Source organism: Haliaeetus leucocephalus, unplaced genomic scaffold, assembly GCF_000737465.1.
Source record: "Haliaeetus leucocephalus isolate CR32 unplaced genomic scaffold, Haliaeetus_leucocephalus-4.0 Scaffold473, whole genome shotgun sequence".
Lineage (NCBI taxonomy): Eukaryota > Metazoa > Chordata > Aves > Accipitriformes > Accipitridae > Haliaeetus > Haliaeetus leucocephalus.
The window spans coordinates 2,319,944-2,335,256 of NW_010972909.1; the positions used below are offsets into that span (position 1 = coordinate 2,319,944).

Consider the following 15,313-nt stretch of genomic DNA (forward strand, 5'->3'; position numbering starts at 1 on the left):
GGGGGGTGGGCGGGGGGGGTTTAGAAGTGTGCTAGTAACGTTCTCTGCAGTGGAACCATCTGCTGTGATGATAGTACAGCTCCAAGCATGTGAGCTCGCCCTGTACCATTGGTTGATGAGAGATGCCATGTTATATATATATTAGATGCTATTCTAATACATAATGGACCACAGTTTCCAGTTTTGCTCTAGGCTCTTAAAAACATCTGTGTGTTACTCTCTTGGAGTCATGGCTACATGTCTATGGATTCAGTTGCTTTAAAAATCAGTATTTCATGTTGGCGTTTCCAACCTAGAGATTTTGTTCTTAGTTTTGGAGGTGGGCTGTAGGGGTTGGACTGAGGCTTGCATGGGTCCTTAAGCCCTGTGTTGACAACATCCCTTTATATCGGTGAACCTCTTAAATTCCCACTGTGCCTCTCTCCCCTTCTTTCTTTGTTTCTTTTCCTCCCAGTTTTTTAGTTTCTTTCTTCCCTTGCACCCATTCTTTGTTCCTCTTATTCTGTTCAAAGGGAAGTGAAGATTTAAATCGGAGTTGCCAAGCCAACAGTTTACCACAAACTGTTTGTGTGTTTTGCGGCCTGGCTTCTAGCTGTCTCTTTTTCTGGAGACTGTGCAGCATCTTTAGTCTCCGAAAGCCCCTTGGGAAGGAAGATGTCTGGAGCAGCCTGCGCGAATTGATTTGGTAAAGGCAGCCTGCTCCTGGGTTCCTCTCCCTGGAACAGTGTGGGTCAGCAAGCTTGTGTGAATGTGCTGTGGACACTCAGTGAGGCAGTGTTTTTTTGAAAATGCGAGGCCTACTGTGCATGCGTGCATTGGCTGCAGCACTTGCTCCTGCCTGGTAGGCCTGCTGTGACAAGAGAGGAAGGAGCTGGGATGTTCAGTCTTCCCTGCTACTGGAAGAAATGATGTGGTCTTGCACAGCTGCAGGTTTAGGTGCTACTGACTGGTCGGAGTGTCACTGATTCATGCCTGGCTGCTGTGAAGTAGCCACTTTGCCCTGCAGGCATCACTAGAGGTGATGTAACATCACAATGTCACTTTTTGGATAGGAACTCTCTAACCTTTTTTTAAATTTTTTTTTATTGTGTGTATGTCCGTGTCTGCTGCATGAGGACCCTGGAACATGACTAGAAATTGTGGACACTATCATAACCCAATGGGCCAAATATTTGGCATTTTACTGGGTACTGCTGGATAGGTGTCTAGATGTGCGCAGCACTGACTACTGTTTGCAGCAGAAGGGACAGAAAGATGGGGAGGCCATTAAGTAGAAGAGCAGACATGAATGTTTTTGGGGCTGGTGCTGCTGTCCCTCTTGACCAAGGAAAGAGACTGTGTGTGTTATACCTTTTTTTTTTTTTTTTTGAACTTTACAGAGGGCGATGTAGAAATCTGTATTTGATTTATTCCTAACACTTTCACAGCCATTTTAGAATGGACTGTATGATTGCTGATGTTGGCGCAGTGTTCATGTCAGCAGCAGGCTGGATCATTACCTGTGGGCAGAACATGCTTTGCCTGAGTCCTCCTTGTACAAAAGGCAGAACCAGGATCTCGCCAGTGGCAATTTGGAATGTAAATGCTGGAACCCAAATCCACAACAGAAATAAGGAAGTTTTAATCTGAGAGACCAAATTTAGAAGATGCATTAACATCTGGCACCGAGGTTGTTCTGTATGTGTGAGAGTGCAATGACGAAGAGTTTCAGTTCCACCCAGCCTCAAACTGTGGTGAGCAAACCTGCGTTGCATAAGAGCTGTGGAAGTCCTGGGAAGCAGGACTGGTGATTGCTTCCAGAGGCGGTGTTCCTTATGGGTGGTTGAGGAGCAAGGATACAGAGCTTGAGGTAGGAGGTGAGAAAGAAGAGATAGCAGCAGTCATGTGGCTGAGATAGAAAGGTTGGAAGGCACTGCCTTAGATGGCCAGTCCCAGTCCTTTAACTCCTAAACATGCATGTGTAAAGTTGTTTGATGGCAGGTTGTCTTGGTCACTGAGTTGCTTTTGTTTGTCTTACTTCCGACCTGAAGCCGTGTATGTATGATAGAAACCTTTTCTATTTCTATCACTTGGCCTGCTAAGACTTTCCCTCCGAGTCTCTTGCGATGTGGTGACATCTGGTGACTGCTCAAGAGTATTGCATGCTTAATCATGTTTACGTTTGTGAACAGCTTTTTCGGCCTCAAATACTTGTTATTACTTGAACAACAGACTGCGATACTTGTGTTCACTACAGAAAGCAGTGTGGTCTTTTGAGTGAGTCGAGTCTTGAGAGACCCCCAGGTCTGCCACAGGCTGGCTTGAGAAGCTGTGCTGGTTTGGACTGGTCTCTGTATTCTTCACATGCAAGATCATGTTCCTGGAATGGATGAAGAAGGATACTAGAGATCTTTTAGGAGTTAATCCTAAAAACTTGTGTCTTGTGATCTACCAGCTTGGAGAGCTGAAGACCTGAGCTCATGGCCCTTGAAAGCTTCATTATTCTTTTCAGTGTCTCCTTGGCTAAGCAAAGCCAAGGGGTTTTATTTTGCTTTTAAGTCTCAGAAGCAGCCTAGTAGTTAAATTGGTGGACTGGGGAAGCACATGGTCATGAAGAGACTGCATGTTCTTGAGAGACAAAGCACTTAAGAGCCGAAGCAGTAGCCTCTCTTAGCCATATTGAGTTGAGCTTGTGATCAGTGAAGCTGGAGGTCGTTAGCGTTGTACACCCTTGCATGCAAGAAAATGCCAGTGTTGTGTCCATTACATCTTTCATACTAGGTTTTCCTTGACTTCTACAGCAAGACTTGCACCTCAGAGTTACCAGCTGTGGTTGTGTAGGGTCCTTCTAAGTTATGTTTGCCTTCTTCAAAGTACCGTCATTGTGACTGAGCATGCGTAATAAGCAGTGTTTGAGAGGTCAGCGCTTAAGTATTTGCTGATTCCAGTGTTTAAACCTGTCAGACATAGCTCTTTGGTGGGGTAGGCGCTGCTGTCCTGAAGTGGTTGTGTAGCACCTATTTTGGTGAATAAAAGGACTGGAATGTCTGTCTCTCTTCTTAATGCCAGGGAGTATCTTCTCTGGTGCTGTATTCATGTGGACAGAAAGGGGAAAGTGTCCCACATGTGGTGGGTTTAGGAAAGCATTCCAGTGGATGCCTGTTGTATTGCCATTTGTAAACATCAAATCCCAATCTCACCCAGACTGAGAGGAGGGAAAAAATACTCTTAGGGAGTGCACCTGGGAGTGAAGTGCCTGATTGTTATTCTCCAGAAACTGCTATATATTTGGGGTGTTTGCATTTTTTTTTCCTGAATGTAAAAAAAACCTATTAAAAATGCTAGCAGGGAACTTCACTGGTCAATGAAACAAGACTCTTTTTAAAGTGGGGAGGACAGTTTGTAATCTAGACTTCTAGGAGCAACAGAGGAAATCTCCTATTTTCTCCCTGGTCACAAGCATTCCCTGTAGAGACCTCTTTGTAAGTGATACACAACAAATGCGATGTGCTGTTTCTTTCCTTTATGCAGCTTCCTGAGGATATTTGCATTAAAATGAAGCCTCTGTCTGTTCAGTGTCCCCCCGTTCTTCCAGTCTGTTCATAGCATGAAGTCATCACCAGCTGTGTATAAAATCAAAGTCATCTTCTCTGAGTAATCCAAAGTGGTGATACTTTTGTAGCTTATGAACAAAACTTATGAAGGTGTTTGGAAAAAAACTAAAAATGCAATTTTCTGTGTGGTCATGATTGTGGAAGGTTGAGAAGGTACTTCAGTGTGGGATTTTTCTCAGAAAGGTTCTTCCTAGATCTGTAAAGTATCACCTCTGACCCAGGATTTGGCTTTTTAAGACCAGGGGATCCTCTCTGAGGATTGAGGACTGCTAGCAAGAAATGGGATTCACTTGACAAAGCACCTAAAGCACCTTTACCAACAGGTGGGCCAACCTGAAAACAAAAGTGTTAAATTAGGAATGATTATTGACCACAGTTAAGTGAGGAAGCAGTGGACAGGGTTGAAAAGCAAAGGGTGAATATTCTGTTGTTTGTTTTTTTTTTCTATGCGGTTTTTCTTGGTCATTAAAGCAAGATGGGTGGGGTAAGGAAATATACATTGTTACAAAGCTTCCCAAAAGCTTTTGAAAAGGGTGTTTACGTTTTAAGTTTGTGTTGTGAAAACAGAATGCTCATTGCATTCTTCCAGAGGGCATCAGCATCTCTCCCAAGCCTCAAAAACGATTGAGGTCCGTCTTTCTGGTAGCAGTGGAGAGTTACGGTAAACAAAAAAGACAGATACATATAAAGGACTTATTGGTGCGTGTTAGTAGTATAGGAGAAGCTGTTTGAGAACTAGTCATCCAGCTACAAGTATAATTCCTATTCTGTGCCAAGGTCAGCAAGACCTAAGGGAAACAAAATGTTGAGAGCTTGATAGTAGGAACAAAAACATTGACTGGTGTATCTGTTAATTTAACAATCAAATTAAAATGGGTTGAGACTGATGCTGTTACTTTCCTTGACTGATTAGTTCTGAGAAAGGGAGCAGGACATGGGTGAGCTTGGAGTGTGTGTGTCTGGGGCTCTGTTTTGGGTAGCTGTCTGGAAGTGGCATGCTCTAGACTTTGTAAGACAAAGTAAATCTTGTGGGTCTTTTTGAAGGAAGTCCGTGTAATTGATACCCATTTGTGACTATGTCTTCTTGCAGGAAAAATGATTTAACTTTCATTGCCAGTGGGTTAAATGAAAAGCAAAAGCTTCCAAAGTTTGTATTAGAAGAAAAGTCTTGTTACTTCTTAGTTACTTTGCAGAAGCTGTGTCACAAATAGATTCTAGGCTACATCAGCTGTTTCTGATGGTATTTAATGTCAGGTTGGTCATTTGTTTTGGAAACTCCAGATAAAAAAGGGTTCATTAAACAAATGGACTTGTCTTTATGATGGTGACAAAAAGATTTCCAAACAAAATCCTTCTTCTAGGCATGTACCTAAAATAGAAGTTGAAAGAAATGAAGTCTAGAATGGAATCATAGAAGCAAAGAATGGTTTGGGTTGGAAGGGAGCTTTAAAGCCCATCCAGTCCAACCCCCCTGCCAGAGGCAGGGACATCTTCCACTAGATCAGGTTGCTTAAAGCCCTGTCCAACTTGACCTTGAACACTTCTCATGATGGGGGATCCACACCTTCTCTGGGCAACCTGTTCCGGTGTCTTGCCACCTTCATCATAAAAAAATTTTCTTCCTTTTGTCCTACTTAAACCTACCCTCTTTCAGTTTAAAACCATTGTCCTTTGTGCTCTTGCTACAGGCCCTGGTAAAAAGTCTTTCTCTGTCTTTCTTATAAGCTATATTTGTCCTATGGAGCCTATTTTTTTGGAAGTAAACTTGTTCCTACTTATGGCTAGAATTCTCTACTGGTAAAAGGTCTTCAGCACCTCTCCCAAGCCTCAAAAACGATTGAGGCCTGTCTTTCTGGTAGCAGTGGAGTGTTATGGTAAACAAAAAAGACAGATACATATAAAGGACTTATTGGTGCGTGTTAGTAATATAGGAGAAGCTGTTTGAGAACTAGTCATCCAGCTACAAGTAAGGAGGTTACTGTCCCACTGCCAAGGCACTGTGTGGGCAGCAGAAGCTTCCTTACGTTGCTGTGTCTCCTCCCATCCCCATAGGATTTTGTGATTAGTTTGCTCTCCAGTCTGGTTTTATGGTTCGTCTGGTCACCCTGGTGGTATTGTGAGCATTTGCCTGACAAAAGCTGCCAAAAAGGCAGTGGCTTTCTGCTTTGGCTGGCCAAGCTCTATCAGTTGCTAATTTTGAAGGGTGTCTCTTGTAATTTCCAAATTCTGTGATCAGTCCCATTAATGTTCCTGGGCTACTTGTGTCTATTGACAGACTTGCAGACTCTAACCTGGTTTTTGAAAAGGGAATGTCTTAGCAAATGGTCTTCATGCTTTATTGAGACATTTCTAGAACGTCTGAAAACCAAGGTGTTTCAGTAGCCCATGGCTTGTATAGAAAATGGCAACTTTCAAGTTGCATTCTGTTTGTTTTGGTGCCAAGTTAAAAATTCAAGTAACACATGGGTATGGGAAGAGAAATTATTCTTGTTTTTGGAGACGAGTTCTTCACACTGTGTAAGAATGACTTTCAGTTTCTTCTTGTATTTGGTGTTTGCTGCACAGTAGTTCATTGAATGCCCAGGCTGGCAGCTTGCCCCTGTTGAAAGGGGGACTTACTCCTTGTTGCTTTTGCTTCTGGCCATGTGGGTATGTGCCCTGTTGCTCTGGCTCTAGTATTTCTTGGGCTTTTTGGTAGAAAACATATCTTTTTCTGGTTATTTCCGTGCCAGGTTGGTGACCAGAGCCAGCTTTCAGGAGAGGTCAGTGAGTGCTAGAGTTGATGTCTGATAATTGACAGGAGCGGTGGGGAAGGAGGAGCCCAGGGCATTAGATCCCCTTTTCAGGAGCAACTCGTTAAATCGGCTCAAGTCTAGTGACTTCATTATGTCTTGATACTGTGTTGGTAATGACATTGAAAGAATTAGCTTAAGTGTTGCCTGTTCTCTCTGTGTCTACTAATGGTATCATACAGAGGACTCTATGATGTAGATTGTGAAGTAGCTGCTGCTGGTGAAATGTGATTAAACTGTTCCTGCGATGTGCCTGGGTTGTCTGTCCAAAACAATGGTTCCTGAACACATCTCTTTACTATGAGTCTGCATTTAGCTGGAGGCAAGTTCTGCATGCGGGGCCTTCCATCTTAGCTGTTTGCTGTAGTTGTGCTTTGTTTCCTCTTGCTTTAATGTTTTGGGTTTTTTCCAAGGTGGCAGACTATTTTCTGCTGCTGCCAGTTATACTGTATTAGGGACATTGTCTTTCTGAAAATTCAGGAAGACAAATTCATGCCCAGGTGGTAACTTAGGTGCCTTATGAAATGAAAACTGGAATTGGTTCTGTGTGCTAGGCAGACACCCTCCGGCTCCTCCTCAGCTGATGGCAAATGCCTTTTTGATGCCTTTGGTTTGAAGGCCTGCGCTGCCGTCTGCCAGGTCTGTTCCTCGGGAGGCGGTGCAGGGAGGACTGTGACTTTCTTCTAGGTGAGTCTTGTACATTACAGTTAACTTCTAACTAAAACACTTGCAGTAACTTGACACAAACTTTTGGTAACCAGTCCCCTGTAAATACTGGCAGTTCTTTTGTGCTGCCATTTTCCTTGTCCTTTCCTCCTCATTTGGAGGAAGTGGTTGCCAATATGGTGGTAGCATCCCTTGGAAGTGTAAGTGGTACTCAGTACTGAGCGTTAAGTAGTACATACTGTGGGTTCACTGAATATGGGCTTGTGGTTATTTAGAGATAATTCAGTAGCGCTGTCTTGTGTTCTGAGTTATCTATGGAAGAAATCTTAATTAAACTAAAAAAAAAATTTTCATGCTAGATATTTAATTGTTGAAGCTGTTGCTGATGCCTGCTTGGCCTGTTGCTCAGGAATGTGATGATACTGTTCTTTTTGTTTTGTTTTGCCTGACAGTCTTTGGTTTGTTGTATGCAAGTTCCCCCGAGAGAGGGATCATTTCTGTGAGTTAGGCAAGGTGCTGATATGTAACTGGAGACTGTGGCTTATGAACAGTTTAGGTATGGGTCATGTGCTGAGACTGCAGATTGCATTTGCTATCATATGCAGCATGTCTTTTGTTAGAGGAACTCCTGATCCCCCCAGCACGGAGAGAAACAGTTATTGAGGGTTGCTGAGGCTCTTAGTTCAGGCTTGCCTGTGTTCCCAGGCATATCACATAGGTGAGAGGTGGCTTCTCTGCAAGTTACTTGTGGTGTACTCCATTCCTTTGTCAGACATACATGGTATGCATCTCGTAGCTTGTAGCCATATAAAGGATATTGTGTGCAGCTCATTAGCATCCCCTAGCCCAATATAACTGGATTCTTGTCCTACAGATGCTACTGCTGCTTTAGTAAGAATAGCAAAGCATGGGAAAAGGTTGCTCAGTAAGGTTGTAGCATTTCTGTCCTTAAAGTTTTTAAGGACACATTAAGCAAAGATCTATCAGGTGTGAATTGGAAGTAAATGAATAGGTTATGGCTAACCCAGTGAGATCTTTTCTTACTATGCTGCCTGTTACCCTTATTTGCGTTGCTTTGTTATTTATCAAGAAAGGTATTTCACAAAGAAGAAAACGAGGCCTTTACTCTGAAGAGTCTAGGATATAGTTTACCTGGCAGTAGTGTAAGAAGGAAGCTGAAGTTACGTGGCAGAAAGAGTCTTGAAAGATAGGTCCGGCATAAGGTGTGTCTTTTTTGTCTCAGTTATGGTTTAAAGTGAAAACTTGGCAATGGTGTTTTTATTACAGCTGGTGCACATCTTCAGCAGAGAAGCTGAAGGGAGATGCTGAGAAATCTTCTGTGAGAGAACAGTGGTGAAACTTGTGCTGCCGTACCGGTGCCAATCTTCTGTTGTCTTCCAATCACAGGAAACGTAAGCTTATGTTAGGTAGCTTGAAAGGATTGTTTATACCTTTATAACTTTTTTGGTAAGGTCACTTTTCAGGCAGGAAAACTACTTGTCAGAAAAGTACTGATGTATTTATCTTTCTGGTATAGCGTGCAGAGGAAGGGTGGGTGTTTAGAGTTTATTGCCTTTAAAGCAATAGATTTCATCACATCTGACTCCTCAGTATTTTCTGTTGACTGACTTATAGCCTCTCTTCTTTCCCTGACCTTGCTGTATGCTGCTACTTCCATTTATTGTTTAGGGAATTTAGCTAATAGCACACGTTAGTGAATTTTGTTCCTATAATTCTCTAAACATTGCGATACTTCAATCCTTTTTAATTCCTCCCCTGTGCCTTACAAGGAGGATCTGCTTTTTGCAACACTTAACAGTGCTGCTGAGGGTATAGGGCTCTAACAGAATTTGCAGCATCCAAGTTTGTTGGATGGACCGTATGCTTTGTGCTCCTAACAAGGTCTGTGAAAGTGAGCATGTTGGGCAGAAAGAAATACCAAGAATGATAATGTGAGTGCGTATCTACCTGGTGTTTGGTTTTTTGTTTTGTTTTGTTTTTTTTTAGTTGGTTAGGTTTGGGGTTTTTTTGGCTTGTGGACCAGTATTCTGTATTATGGAGAGCTGTCTCTCTGTATTGGTTTCATGACTCAAAAGTAGCTACTGAAAACAGAACCTAGAAGATGCCTCAGTTTTGAGGAAAGGAGCTTTCCTTTCAAAAGGTAGTTGGAGGAGAGGAGAGGAGGATGATGGTGATGTCCTGTTTCCTTGTATTCCTCAGTGGATTGTTGACTATTTGGAGACCTGGTCTGACTCAATTTTATGTGTGGGAGGATTTTAGTCCCTGGTTAGGTATTACCCAAACAATATGCTCAACGCAAGCTGGGAGAGTATGAGGGACTGTGGATACTCAGTTGTCTACCTTTTCCCCGCCCCGTCCCATACCCTTGCAAGCTGTTCCGCACTGCATGGTATAATTTGTGTATTGGCAGATAAACAGAATGAGTCTGAGTGTATAAACCCAGATGATTAGCCTGGCCTCCCCTTTCCTGGGTGAGTACCCTTGAACTCCAATTTCTGCTGAACCCAATAGCTGTGACTCCTGCCTGGACCTCCTCAGGCACGTATGGCTCCTCCCCACCATCTTGCTGCATGTGAGTAAGCTTTGGTGGTCATCACAAGTCACCTGCAGATTGTCCTTCCTTTACCTTCACAGAGCTTCTGTGACAGAGCTCTCCAGCTGGCCTGTATGGCTCTTGGGGTGCAGCTACCCTTTGGATACATTAGCAGATGTGCTGAGGAAAAATACCCCATGGTAAGGAGTTAACCATGTCCTGGCTTATAGATTTGCCACATATTTTGATGAGGAGTACCCTCATGTTGGCCAGTGTACCTTGAAATCACTATTAACTGGTTAAGGTGAAATGAAAATAATTATTTATAACATCCAAAATATATAGTGTAATTACAAATGTTTACAGAAGGTGTAATCTCTTTATGTCAGGAGGAGATTGGAAATCAGATGCATCCGACTGGTAAGGTATAAGAGCTAGTGTGCTCTACCAGAGTGTCACCAATCATCTTTCTAGGACAAGGATAAGCATGTGATGGGAAAGCACTTACAGAACACTTTTTTTTTGGGGGGGGTGGTGGTCCTTGAAGGACTTCAGACATCTAAAGCTAGCTAGATTTTTTTTTTCTTCTCCTTCACATTTGTGTACTTTATTCAGCATTATTGTCTTGCTCATAAGTTAAGACTTGCTTGTAAGTCTTGGTTGAGTCTGTGACTGAAGGGCCAGTGAAATTTCTCTTCCTACCTTCCCTGTTTGGTGTGTCTATGGGTGCCTTCCTCTGATGTATATCCCTCTGTTGAACCTGATGTTTTGTATCAATGAAAATTGCATGCAAAGAAACGTTCTGGTTAAAAACGTGTGTAGGTTATATACATATACACACACGCATGTGTGAGTGTGTATGTGTATTTATAGATAGTTGAAGAGATTACTCTCCAAGACTGCTCCTATAGGGGTATTATAACAGTGTTATTCAATGGACTGAAGTCTGTAAAGTAAGTTTCCCCTCTGTAGGCTGGATGGGGTTGGAGAAAGAGTGGGGGACCTAATGGAAGCTGCCTCCTGGTGGCATTACTTTGGTTCTCTCCTCTTTAGCTGGCCACTGTGATACCTGCTGCTCCTTTCACTTTGCTGTATTCTTCCAGCTATTAGTATCATGATGTATTTGTGTTTACTGGATAGTAACTGCTATGTTACATGTTGGACACTTGGGTGTAGAGACACAAGAAGTTTGTGTCTGGGAGGTGTCTGTCATGCTGGGACTGAAACATCTGATGATCAGGGAAGGGATGGGACCTTGGAGTCTGACTGAGTTCCAGAGGGGAACTCTGACACAGGGACAGAAAATTTTAGTACCTTTAGTTACTATGACAATAAGCAATATAGACGTGTTCAGCCAGAGATACAAAGGAAAAGACTGGAGGATGCTGCAACAAAATACCTGACTTTTCTTAATGAGAAATGTCTGCTATCTTGGAGGAAAGGATGAATGGTAATTACATATTTGAAATAGCACTTTAATGAGGAATCTCTCTGCTTATAAATACAACAGATTTCTCTGTTACCATCATCAGTGGTCGCTTCAGTTATGAAGAAGTCTTACTTCCCTATCTTCTGGTGTTGAAAATCTAAAATAAAATATAAGAAGAAAATGAGCTAGACATGCCAAAGGTCACTTTGCCATTACCTGCAGGACGGGTCTGCCATTAGGAATCGGTGAAACTCTCAATAGAAAGCGAGAAGGAAAGAAGTCAGAAATGCTTCTGAGCTATTACCTGCATCCCTAAACCTCCCACCTCTGTCCTCAAAAAAAAAATTTAAAAAAACACCCAACAAAACAAACAAAAAAACCCCCAAACCAGACAAAAAAACCCTAACACCCCACAAAACAACAACCTGAAAGTATTTTGGCCTGAAGTCCGTATTCTAGACCATATCTAGTATGTTGCTTGACGTACTTTATTCCAGGTGCCTTCCCAGCAAAGATCAGTGAGCTCTCTACTTCCCAGTGGGCAGGTGGCTGACTGACTGCCAAGTGCAGTATGCTGTTTAAACCTCATTGATCCCCAGTGCTGACCTGTAGTTGTGTGCGGTGGCAGAACATTTCTTTTAAATACTTTTTTTTTCTTCTGCACTGAAAGGCTGAAGATGCACCAACATGCTCCTTTGCCAACAGTTTCTTGTTTGTTTTTCTTTTTTTTATATTGTACCTACCGATATATCCCTTAACTTTGAATACTGTTGGCTTTAAAATATTTTATATGTGTGTATGTGTGCATACATACATCCTGTATATAGTATGTATATACTATACCTACAGATGATGTATGTATAGTATGTATTTTCTGTACATAGAAACTGTACATGTATAGTTTACTTCTTGTGATGCTGCTTGGCCCCCTCTTAATGTTCTTTTGCTTGACTGGAACGCTTGTGTCTTGCTGCTAGGCCAGTAGCAGTGTTGCAATGCATCGCTTTTGAAAAATGAATGTTTCTGTTTGATCTTAGGCTTTATAGGAGTTAATAAGTTTATCCAAGTCCAGAAGATTATTTGGTTTTAGGCCAATCAGTTTTTTGAGAAAGATTATGATTAACCAAGAGGCACAGTGTAAATTATTACACCGTGAGTCCTAGTTCTTGATTTTTTTTTTTCCTATGGGTGCTGATTCAGTTAAGTAACCATCAGCAAAGTAAAGGAGGAGTGGATACTTCTGTATCCACAGCCTGTCTGTAGTTAACTGCACTTACTATAACATCACATCATTCAGAACTCTACTCTTGTCTTTATTTCCCTGCCCAGGCACTGTTAGTAGAATAAAAAGCAGATTCCAGGAAGTTTTATGTGTAGATAATATGCCCCTTTTCTAATTAAGAATTTGACTTACTAAAATTATATAAAGATAAAAAGGTTATTAAGGTAGAAGTGAAAAAACAAGTTTACTCAATCCCTAAACCTTGTTATCAAAGCCGTATGGTGGGATCTTAGCTTAACCATGTTCTCTCTGTGTAATTGTGTAAGATGAGATTGGCAACCAAGCAATAAAGCACAAGTCAGCAAGCTCATTGTTATAAAACCTTGAAATTTAGAACCAAATTTGATCTGCCTCTATTTCTTTCTTAGGGCAGCCTAACAAAAAGGAAAATAGGAGTTTTGTGGTTCGTTTGGCTTGAACAGTGATGTTTGACATACTGAATTTTGTAATATTCCCTCTATTTTCCAAGTGGGGCTGGTCATGGTACTCTTGGCTTACTTGTCTGCACCCTGGCATATATAAACCAGAAGATGCACAATTGCAGGTTACATGCTGAATCCTGAGGTGCAGATGATCTGCTAGAGATAATGCTTTTTAATTTGCAATAGTAACAAAATTACTAGTAGTAACCTTTAGTAGGAAGTGGAATTGCTGCCTGTTGTAGGTGTGCATAAGCACCACTCTGCCGGTGTGCTGTACAAATCAACACGGAAGCCTACATCATCCTGAGGTAGTGGTCAGAGAAGGGACTACATTAGTCAAGGATAAGGGGCAGGAGCAGATGTACACGCTGTAAAGCAATGGTTTGTTTCAGTAAGGGATGTTCGGTGTGAAATTGCAACTTTGCCAAAGTTGAAGGCAAAGCTCGTGTCCCAGCAGAGCAAGGATTTTTGTCCCAAAATAGTGTGCATTTCTGTATAGTTTAAGTTCATATGGTAGAGTGCTAAGGTTGATGTTTGAAGTTTGACAGTAATAAACATGTTCTGGAGACAGTGTGGAAAGGTGCCCAGTAAGATTGTTAGACTTGATGCTCCCACTACCCTCCCACCCTTAAGCTAGATCCACAAGGGGCTTGGTTGTTCAGAAGATGGGAACGTCCTTAAAGGTTTTTGTGCTCACCTGTCTGTTTATACACTCTGTATTAAATAACCACAAGCTAGAAAGCATTTGTAGTTCAGAAGAGGGATTGGAGACCAGGATCCTCACTACTTCCTTCACTCTAGCTCTACCCCTTTTATTTATCCATCTCCCTGTTGGTTATTCCTTGGCCATGCATACTGAGCTAAGGGGCTCCAGACAGCCTTTGGCATGACAGAGGTGCTGCTGAGATGCTACTCAGCCTTCATAAAACTGTGGTCATCCTTGGCATAGTCTAGCAGGATTTTAGCACCTGGGGAGGTTTTTTTGTTTGTTTGTTTGTTTTTTGTGGTGGAAACTCTATCTAGCAATCTTAAGACACTTGAGAAGTTCTAAAGATTGCAGTGCAGTGACGTGAGTGCCTTTTGTGGGCTGTTGTCTTGGATGCTTGTGGAGTTTTTTGTTTGAGGTGTTCTTGTGTGTGTAGAGAGTGTGAGTTCCCTGCGTGCTTTTACCTGTGTTGCACGTGTCTACTTTCCTCATGTTCCAAAATGTTTACTAGCTGTAATTTTGGCACATAATTTCAGAGAAGACACATGATATCATGGCCAACCAGGGCATATGTTCATTAAATGTAAAATGCCCTGCAGTGCAATATCTCCTGTGTTAGAGATTCACTTTGAGCTTATTTGAGGCACTGTATCCAGTATGTTTTTTTCATATGGTAAAGAGTTGAAGGGCAAAAGTAAATGCACGTGCTGTTAGGAGACGAATTTTTTTATGAGGTTAAGAGCAAACAGTAAAAATACTAGGCTGCTGTTTGAATTCAGTTGTGTGCGGTTTTTTTTTCCTTTCAGTAGCTGGTGCATATAGGAATTAACTCTGGAAATGGTAGGTGAGTCTGTTCTAATGCAGTGAAAACTGGGACTCTATGATTGCAGGCTGCAGTCCTCTAATTGATACAGTTGGGATACCCCTTAGAAGTCACTTGTGCAACTTGCACAGACAGAAATAACAGAGTGTGAAGTGTAGTTCGGTGTTGCAGTAGAAGACCTGAGAAGCTCAGTCAATAAAACTAGATTTGTCCACCATGGTGTATCAGCCTGGCAGTGATGTATTCTGCCCAAGGGAGAGGTGTAACAGCAGGTATAGTACTGCCTTTCAATCTGCCTACTGAGCTGCGGCTGCGGAGTCAAGGGGACAGCGTCACAGGCTGCTAGTAAGTTACTCTGCTGTGCAAGAGAAACCTGTGCATTTCATGCCTCGGGAGTAGTGAGGCACAGCAGCAATCCTTCAGCTCAGTGCTGCAATGTCCTTTCTCTGTTTTCTGATTTGTTGTTCTTTACCCCCGTAGTCCTCTGTTGATATGGAGACTTGGAAAGACTGCAGTCTAGGTAACTGCCACAGGGTGTCACTGGAATACAGAAGGAGTAGTAGATGTGATTGAAAAGGGCTGGAAACCTTGCTGAAACAGCGCATTGGAAACTGCTTTCTCTTCAAGCTCTTTTCATGAACATTTGTGTTCTAGTTGCATTCGTTGTACCAAGTGCCCGAGGTCTTGGTGGCCTTGGTGGCAAGCTGGGTTTGGTACCAGGTGGACCTGTGAGCTGAGCCACGCAGTGCTTAACTGAGAGGTGACTACAGCCTGAAACAGTACTGGGTCTGTGAGGAGGAGGTGGTGCAGAGATCTTCAGCTGAAAGTCTTTCAGAAGTTTTTATGATCTTGAAAAATAAAAATCTTGTGCACCACTTATTTCCAGTTGTTGATATGAGGGGTTTTCTAAGCATGTATGGTAAGAAAACGAAATACAGATCAGCAGTAATACAGATGGAAGCACATGAGGTTTGGCTCCTGTCCACGGCTATTGATCCTCACCTCAGTACCCTGTCTGTGACATAGAGTTTAATAGTATTTTCTTG

The 15,313-nt window shown here is 42.3% G+C and overlaps 1 protein-coding gene across 1 annotated transcript in view; it reads left to right on the forward strand.

Moving 5' to 3' along the window:
• Nucleotides 1-15,313, forward strand: part of LOH12CR1 (loss of heterozygosity, 12, chromosomal region 1) — a 76,530-nt gene that overhangs the window by 1,016 nt on the left and 60,201 nt on the right. The gene's annotated exons all lie outside the window — the stretch shown is intronic.